The following is a 9,386-nucleotide window of genomic DNA, read 5'->3' as shown; positions in this document are numbered from 1 at the left end:
AGCAGTTCAGTGATGGCTATTGCAGAAGCTGTAGATTGGTTTTATCTTTGTCTTCACCAGCACTGGGATGAAGATAGGAATTCTGGCAATAATGGCTAAAGAAAAAATTATGTAACATTCCAGAAGGCACTAAAAGAGAACAATTTTCTTAACAATTTACATTATCTTGAACAGAATTATTAAATATAATGAAAAGGAAAGGTGAAAGTAAACAAACACATCTGTTAACCTCCTTTTTTTCACATTTTAAAAAAATCCTCAACAGCTGTTTACCCAATTTAAATTAAACCATTTAAATCACATGAATAAAAAAAAGTATTTGGATCCATTTTTTCATGAGCGCTCATCATATATGATATATGTACATACATACATACAAACATACAACATAAAACACAAGTGTGCACACATAATATTATACATACAACACATAACATAATAGTAAAGGCCTTATAACTTTTTACAGGTGAAATCTCCATTGCAATGTTTAAAAACTCTATAGTCAAAAAATAGAACTGATCAGCAAAACATTAACCGAGGTCTGTATGAGCTCAAAAAACAAAATAGAACTTCATGATGTGGGAAAGGGTAATAATAAAATAGATATTGAAAAAGCATCCTGGTTCTGTCGCAAGGATAGCCAATCTGGAGTTTTGGATATCAGCTGTTATGGATTTGAGCCAAATCATCTTCTTTTTGGTCTGTAGAAATCGCTTTAGTTAATCTCTCTGGAATCCAAATTGGCTGCTGTTCTCCCTGTGGAAACATACAAACAGACCTCCGATTCCAGACAATTACTGGGTCAGGACCTTTCCATTGTCCTGTTAGAATATCCTTCCAAAGTACCTTGGGCTTATGTACATTTTTTGGACACATATGCCTTTCTGCAGCACTAAGCCCTGATGAATCCAAATTTAAAAAGTTTAGAGTAAAAAGTGTTATTTTAAGTTTATCTTTGGGGAATATATACCCCTTCCCAATTCCCTCTTTTTGCTTTAATAAGACATTTTAATAGTTTGATGAGCTCTTTCAACTATGCCTTATCCCTGTGGATTGTATGGGATTCCTGTTATATGGGTAATGCCAAATGATGAGCAAAATTGTTTAAAAGAGGTAGAAGTATAACCAGGGGCATTATCTGTTTTTAACTGTTTTGGAACGCCCACAGTGGCAAAATTTTGTAAGCAATGAGCTATAACATCTTTAGTTTTTTCTCCGGCATGAAGGGAGCCCATCAAAAATCCAGAAGTATCAACTGTAACATGCAAATATTTTAATTTTCCAAATTCTGGCAAGTGTGTGATGTCCATCTGCCAAATATGGTTAGGTATCAATCCTCTAGGATTGATTCCAAGATTAACTTGTGGTAAAAAGGTCACACAATTTTGACATTGTTTTATTATTTGTCTAGCTTGTTCCTTAGTTATTTTAAAACGCTTTTGTAAAGTATTAGCATTAACATGGAACTTTTTATGAAAATTTGTAGCTTCTTTTAGTGTAGAGAAAATATGTATGTCATGTGTAGTTTTATCTGCTAAATCATTGCCCAAACTAAGGGCTCCAGGCAATCCTGTATGTGCCCTGATATGTCCTATAAAGAATGGATTTTTTCTGTCCCAGATTAGACTTTGTATAGTGGAAAGGAAAGAGAAAACAGTAGAGGAAGGGGAAATCCTACCAGCATCTTCAAGGGATACTATAGCATTAACTATATACTGACTATCAGAAAATAAATTAAATACAGAATCTTTAAACATCAAAAAAGCTTGTAATACAGCATTAAGCTCTACCTTTTGAGCTGATTGTTTGGGTACTAAAAATGTAAAAGTTTGATCAGGTGTAACTATTGCTGCTGTACCATTATTTGACCCATCAGTGAATATATTTGGAGCATTCATGATAGGTGTTTTTCTTGTCCTTTTTGGAAAAATTATAGGATGCAATGACCAAAAAGACAATAAAGGATTAGATGGTAAGTGGTTATCAAATGAAACATTAGATTTGCACATGATTATTGCCCAAGTATTTAACTCATTAGCTAACTCATCAATTTGATTCACAGTATATGGAGTAATAATTTTATTGGGAGAAATTCCAAACACTCCCTTTGCTGCTTTTATTCCTTTGAGTATTAATTGTCCTACAGGCTCAGGATACCTAGTAAGAATAGTGTTAGGAGAATAAGATAAATGTATCCATAATAATGGACCTTCTTGCCAAAATACTCCTGTAGGAATATTTTTTGTTGGTAGTACAATGCTGGGAGCCATTAGCCAAGTAGGTATGACAATTTCCTTGCCAGCGTACCCCATGTTGCAGTGACATTGAATGTGGGTGACCTTGCTCAAGGACCAAGGCGGATTAGGGCGTTCCCGGTTTAGGTTCCAGGTTTAAGGTTTAAGATTATTCCTGCTGAGAATAGGGCTTATCCTGCTGCCTGAGTTCCCCCTGAGTTCTCACGGGATTCAGACAGTATATTTTGGAGATAGAAGCCCAGTGGAGGTGGATTTGGGCAGAGAATGTGGATTTGGGCAGAGAACGTGATTGTAGACGGCTGGTGTGAGTTCGGGAATAAAGAGTTGCTGTTTGAATCTACAAGCTGTGTGGTGGCTCGTGATTGTGTGCCCAGCCAGACTGTGGCATTTGTGCCCAGCCAGACTGTGGCAGTACAATAAATAATAAAGGCAAACTTATATCAATTCTACCCAAATGCATATTTTCCATATATGTTTCAATGATTTTTAATGCCTTTCTTGCTTCAGGCGTTAACATTCGGGGTGAATTTGGATCTGATGGACCTTTTACGATATCAAATAAAGGTCCCAACTCTCCTGTTGGTGTTCCTAGATAAGACCTTATCCAATTTATGTCTCCTAATAACTTTTGAAAGTCGTTAAGTGATTTGAGTTGATCTACTCGTATTTGAATTTTTGGTGGACGGACCATGGTTGAGGATAATAGAACTCCTAAATAATTAATTAGAAAATTTAATTGTACTTTATCTATTGCTATCTCTAGATTATAATTTTTTAATAAGTTTGTAAGTGTGGCATAACATTCTAGCAATGTGTTTTTATCTTTGTGTTCTAATAATACATCATCCATATAGTGAAATATTTGTAGTTCAGGATTTTGATTTCTAAGTGGCTGGATTACTTTGTTAACATAAATTTGACACATAGTTGGGCTGTTAGCCATCCGTTGAGGGAGTACTTTCCATTCATATATCTGATCAGGACCTTCATGATTCAGTGCAGGGATAGTAAATGCAAAACGTGGACTATCCTCAGGATGAATTGGAATTGGAAAAAAACAATCTTTAATATCTATAGCTAAAACATGCCAAGTTTTTGGCAAAGCAGACAATTGAGGAATCCCTGATTGAGCAGGTCCCATAATAACCATCTCATTATTAATGGCTCTTAAATCTTGCAATAATCTCCATTTACCAGATTTCTTTTTGATGACAAAAATGGGAGTATTATGGTGAGATACGGAAGGTTGTATATGTCCCTCCGCTAATTGTTGTTTGACCAGGTCATGGGCTGCTTATATCTTTTCTTTAGTCAGGGGCCACTGAGGAACCCATACTGGTCTTTCTGATTTCCAAGTAATTTTTATTGTCAGTGGACCTTTCTGAAAATCCAACCCATGTCTTTCCATTCCTTGATCTATTTGTATTGGTGCTGCTATATCTTGTTCTTGTTTTTCTAATCTTTTTCCTTTCCTAAAACCTTGTCTAGTCATAATAGTGGGTGCATTTTGGTTGATGTTATTTGTTAATGTCAAACCTAATTGATCTAGGACATCTCGTCCCCATAAATTTATGGGAAGATGATCCAATACTTATGGCTGTATAGTTCCTTCACATCCTTCAGGATCCTTCCAATCTAATACCATTGCACTTCTATGGGGATTAGTCGCCACTCCTAGGCCTCGAAGTGTTTGAGTGGATTGTTGTAATGGCCAATGTTTTGGCCATTCTTGATGAGAGATGATGCTAAGGTCTGCACCTGTATCCAGTAGCCCATTAAATTCATGTCCTTGAATATTTAGTTTTAGCATGGGGCGAGAATATAAATTTAAAGACAGTATAGCCCAATCTACACCTGTGGAGCCTAATCCCTTGGAACCTCTTTCTACAGTACGACTGGAAAATTTATCATGTAGGCTGGGTATTATTAGTAACTGTGCTATTCTATCTCCTGGTGAAATTACTGATATGCCCTTTGGAGAACTGGCTATAATTTTTATTTCACCTTCATAATCGGGATCAATTACCCCAGGACTTATCATAAGTCCTTTTAGAGTAGAAGAGCTGCGTCCCAATAATAAACCTACTGTTCCTTGGGGAAGAGGTCCTTTTACCCCTGTGGGAATGATTTGAACTCACATCTCTTGAGTTAGTACTGATCTGGCGGAGGCGCAGATGTCCAACCCTGCGCTCCCTCTGGTTTGTCTGATGAGGGATCTAATGGACAATGTGTCCTGGGCACTACCCTGATGGTATTGCTGGGTTCCTCCAGTGCTCCGTATATTTGTGGTTTTGGGCCCCAGAGCATTGGGCTCCCCTGTCCATTTTTTGGCAATGGAGCCCGATGCCTTTCTCCACGATATCATGGGTAAACACCTGGTCCTTGTTCATTTTTTGATAATGGAGTACCCTCTATGGTGGTTTGAGAACGGCATTCATTAGCCCAATGTCTCCCTCTATGGCATCATGGGCAAATACCCGGTATTCTACTCCTTTGATACCTAGTTTTGTTAAACCCTCCTCCTATGGGGCAATTCCTTTTAAAATGTCCTGTTTGTTCACAATTGTAGCATGTTCTTGGCCTGGCATCTAAAGCCTGTTTTACTGCAGCTGCCACAATTTGCCCTTGTTCATTAATGTCTCTGGCATCTAAAGCCTGTTGTACTGCAGCTGCCAAGACTTGCCCTTGTTCATTAATGTCTCTACATAATTTAATATATGTGTTTAAATCTTCATGTTTCCATGGTCTAATGACTTCTCTGCACCAACAATTCACTTGCTCATAAGCCAGTTGTTTTATTAAAGGCATTGCTTGTTCTGTATTCCCAAAAACTCTGGTAGCTGTTTGAATAAGCCTATCTACAAATTCAGCGTAAGATTCATTAGCTCCTTGTATTACCTTAGATAATTGACCTTGTAAACTTCCATGTCCTTGTAAAGTCTTCCATGCCCTAACCGCATCTGCAGCAATTTGTGCGTACACACCAGGATCATATGCAATTTGTTGCTGCTGATCCTCATAAGGTCCCTTTCCTAACAACATATGTAGATTTCTCTGAGGATAACCAGCTGCTGCATTTTGCCTAGCCGTCTCCTTTTAAAATTCCTCATTGGCAACCTTCCATAACAGGTATTGTCCTCCATTTAGCACAGCTTTACACATATTAGCCCAATCTGCTGGTGTCATGTTCAAGTTGGTAATGGATTCGACCATGCTTACAGTGAAGGGTGCTTGAGGACCATAGGTTGTTACAGCCTCTTTTAGCTGCTTCACTTTTTTGAAATTTAAAGCATGGTGAATTCGCTGCCCTCCTGCCTCAAATACAGGGCATGTTAATATTTGAGATCCTGTCTTAGGATCCCAACTATCAACTGCGGGGGTTGGGAGCCTCCCAGCACATGGAGGTGGCACTGTTGGTTGGACACTTACGTCCTCTGGTGATAGAAAGTTGTTAGTAGCAGTCTCCTGTTGTACCTTTTCCCCTGATGGCTTTTTCTGCTCTAAATTTTCTTCCTCTGTCTGAGTAGTTCGAGAGACCTTCTCTTTTACTTGAATCTTTTCCTCTGTCTGACTAACTTGTCAATCCTCTAGACACTTCTTCGAAGAGGACATACAATCAATCAACAAACATATGAAAAAATGTTCAACATCTCTAGCAATTAGAGAAATGCAAATCAAAACTAATCTAAGATTTCATCTCACTCCAGCCAGAATGGCAGCTATTATGAAGACAAACAACAATTAGTGTTGGCAAGAATGTGGGGGAAAAGGCACACTCATACACTGCTGGTGGGACTGCAAATTGGTGCTGCCAATCTGGAAAGCAGTATGGAGATTCCTTGGAAAACTGGGAATGGAACCACCATTTGACCCAACTATCCCACTCCTCGTTTTATACCCAAAGGACTTAAAAACAGCTATATCAATGTTATAGCAGCACAATTCATAATAGCTAAATTATGGAACTAACCTAGATGCCCTTCAGTAGATTAATAGATAGGGAAACTTTCATATATATATACAATGGAACATTACTTAGCATTAAGACAGAATAAAATCTTGGCATTTGCAGGTAAATGGATGAAACTGAAGAATATAATGCTAAGTGAAGTAAGCCAATCCCAAAAAACCAAAAGCCAAATGTCTTCTTTGATATGAGGATGCTGATGCATAATGGCGGTGGGGCGGGGGAGGAGCATGGAATGGAGGAACTTTATTTTTTATTTATTTTTTTTTAAAGAGAGAGGGAGAGAGGGAGAGGGAGAGGAAGAGAGAGGGGGAGAGAGAGAGAGAGAGAAAGAGAGAGAGAATTTTTAAAAATATTTATTTATTTTTTTTAGTTTTCAGCGGACACAACATCTTTTGTTTTTGTATGTGGTGCTGAGGATCGAACAGGGCCGCACGCATGCCAGGCGAGCGCGCTACCGCTTGAGCCACATCCCCAGCCCTGGAGGAACTTTATATAGGGCAAAGGGGAGGGAGGGGAGGAGAAGGGGGAAGGGGGTAGATTGTGGAATGAGTTAGACATCATTACCTTAAGTTCATGTATGAAGACATGAATGGTGTGAAAATACTTTGTGTACAGTGTCTTGAAAAACTGTGCTCTATATATGTAATATGAAATGAATTGCATTCTGCCATCATGTATAACAAATCAGAATAAATTTTTAAAAAATTAAAAAAAGAGAAAAAAATAGGTAGAAAGGAGACAAAAAGGAAGGGACTTTAATTTGAAAGTCTTGGACTAAAGTTCCTCAAAACTTTCCTCCCAGGTCAGTTCTCCCTCCCACGCCTATCATTCCCCAAATTCTGGGAAATCCACAAACCTTTACTTGCAATGTCAATGTTACTGGGAATTCACCACTTATGAAGATTGCCCTGTGCACTGTTAACTAGCCCACTAACACATGTATTTTTAGAATAGATTGAGCAAAGGGAGTTATGAAACCTATAATATAGGATACTTTCCCAATATTATTTGTTTATTCAATAGAGAAATCTCACCCGTGTTTTGCACAGGTGATGGAAATGGAGTTTCCCTCCGTGGATTGAGCAGGCTGAGAAATAAAAGCTAAGAAAAATAGAAAAAATGGAAAAAAAAAACCACAGGACACAGAAAGTAGTTTCAAAGGCAGGGGCAGGAGGGCAAGCCAATCAGACAGACTGAGCTTCTATACTCTGGCAAAATGGAGCCTGCACTTGCTTTATTTTTATGGGGGACATCAAAGGCAGGGATAGGGTTTCAAGGCCTGAGTCTTGCTTCTTGGTGTCTTGCAGTCAGCAGGTTGACTGACATCTTGGCAGGTCACACCCATCCCATCTCAGGTGCTGTGTGGGATCTCTGGCAGAGCTTGAGGGGGATGTTCACCTGCACCAGGTGATCAATCCCTATGGGGGTGCCAAGGGAGGTTCCCAATGCCAGACTTATCCCCTAATTAGGCTACTATGCACCACATAGTCAGATGGCTTGTGACAGGGAAGAGGTCAACTCAAGGAGCCTAAGAACTGCCACATCACATAAACCATCTAGTGATCTCCAGATTGATGTCATCCCTGAGTACCTTCTCATACTCACCCCTTACAAAGTTTCCTTCAAAAAGAAGAGCCTGGGAACCCAAAAGCATCTCTCTCCATTGAATGCATACTTCTCATTTTCTTCAGTAAATTTCTCTGTCTCAATATTGATGGGTGCTGAAGTTCTTTTCCATCACATATGTCAAGGACCCCTTCATCCTGAGTTAAGGTCCCACACTCCAGGACCTCCTCTAACTTCCTCCAGTGATATTACCTCTGGTCTTTTCAGTTGTGAAAACCAATCAATTTTGCTGATTATTATTTTGTATCATTCACCCAAAGGAATCTTAACTGATACATACACTATTCTATTGATTTTCCATTATCTACATTCTAAAATATATGTTATTATGTTGGCTTTCTTTGCCTGAGGTTGTGCAAGTAGTAAATGGTAGTGTTGAGATCTGACCTTTAATCTTTTGACTCAGACTGCCAATCTCTTTTCCTTCTTTTTTTTTTTTTAAGTATTTTCTTTTTTACTTGTCAATGTATCTTTATTTCACTTATTTATGTGTGGTGCTGAGGATCAAACCCAGTGTCTCACACATGCTAGGCAAGTGCTCTACCACTGAGCTACAACCCCAGCCCTGCCAATCTCTTTTCAGTTCCAGAAAAGAGAAATCCGAATTGAAGAATTTCTGGATATAGTTCAGGAGAAAAGAAGAACATCAAATTTAAAAACAAAAGGTGATATAAGAAAATAAAAACTGTTTTTATTATATGTAATCTTTTGAAGAAAGAACTGATTTTTAAAAAATCATGTTGCCCATCTAAAAAAGAGGGAACTTAAAACATTAAAAATTATCTTCTGAACTGCCTCAGGGTAATTCTTTCTCAAGCTTCTTTGTAATAAAGGACCACTTCTTTTATTGGATCTTCTTATATTACCATTGTGCCTGCAATCAAAAAGGGTGTTGCTGATGTTTCCAGTTACGTAACCTAAATGTTTTCCCCACCTTTGCCACTGTTCTGCTCTTACTGCTTGCTTATCTGACTTTCTCTGTCGTTGAGGTCATGCAATTATAAAGTCAGACACAAATAGAGACAAAGAGAAGCACTTCATTCCTCAAAGACCTTTGGTCCTTGAACAGCAATTAAACGTACTTTTCTTGAGAGGAGAGGATTTCAAGATATTTGGGCCTGAGGTAGAACAGTCTTAATTCATTATATAATTTTCTAGAACCCTAACACTAGCTTATTTAGAGAATGAACGTTTATATTAAAAAAATCACATTAAAAAGAGGTAAATGGGCGACAGTGTCTTTCTTATTCATTATATAGAGCTATAGCTCTAATCATGCCCTTTTATATAACTGCAGGAGGAGGCCTTGCTTTGCAGGTCACTGGGAATACATTGACTCTGGGCCCACTAATGCCCTTTATTGAAAATCGTAGCTGTCTAAGTTAACAGTGCTGGTCTTTTGTGACTTGGAGAAATTAAACCAAGGAAGGCTATTTGTACTGGCAATTCAAGCAGCTAAAAGAGCTGTCTCCAGGGGTGGAGGTGGGCGGCTGGGTGCTTAATTGTGTTGTGGCTGAATCTGGAGTCAGATTTAC

This window comes from Marmota monax, unplaced genomic scaffold (assembly GCF_021218885.2).
Source record: "Marmota monax isolate L192 unplaced genomic scaffold, Marmota_monax_Labrador192_F-V1.1 WCK01_AAM20220418_F8-fsc00017, whole genome shotgun sequence".
NCBI lineage: Eukaryota > Metazoa > Chordata > Mammalia > Rodentia > Sciuridae > Marmota > Marmota monax.
Note: the sequence above shows the minus strand (reverse complement) of the source record.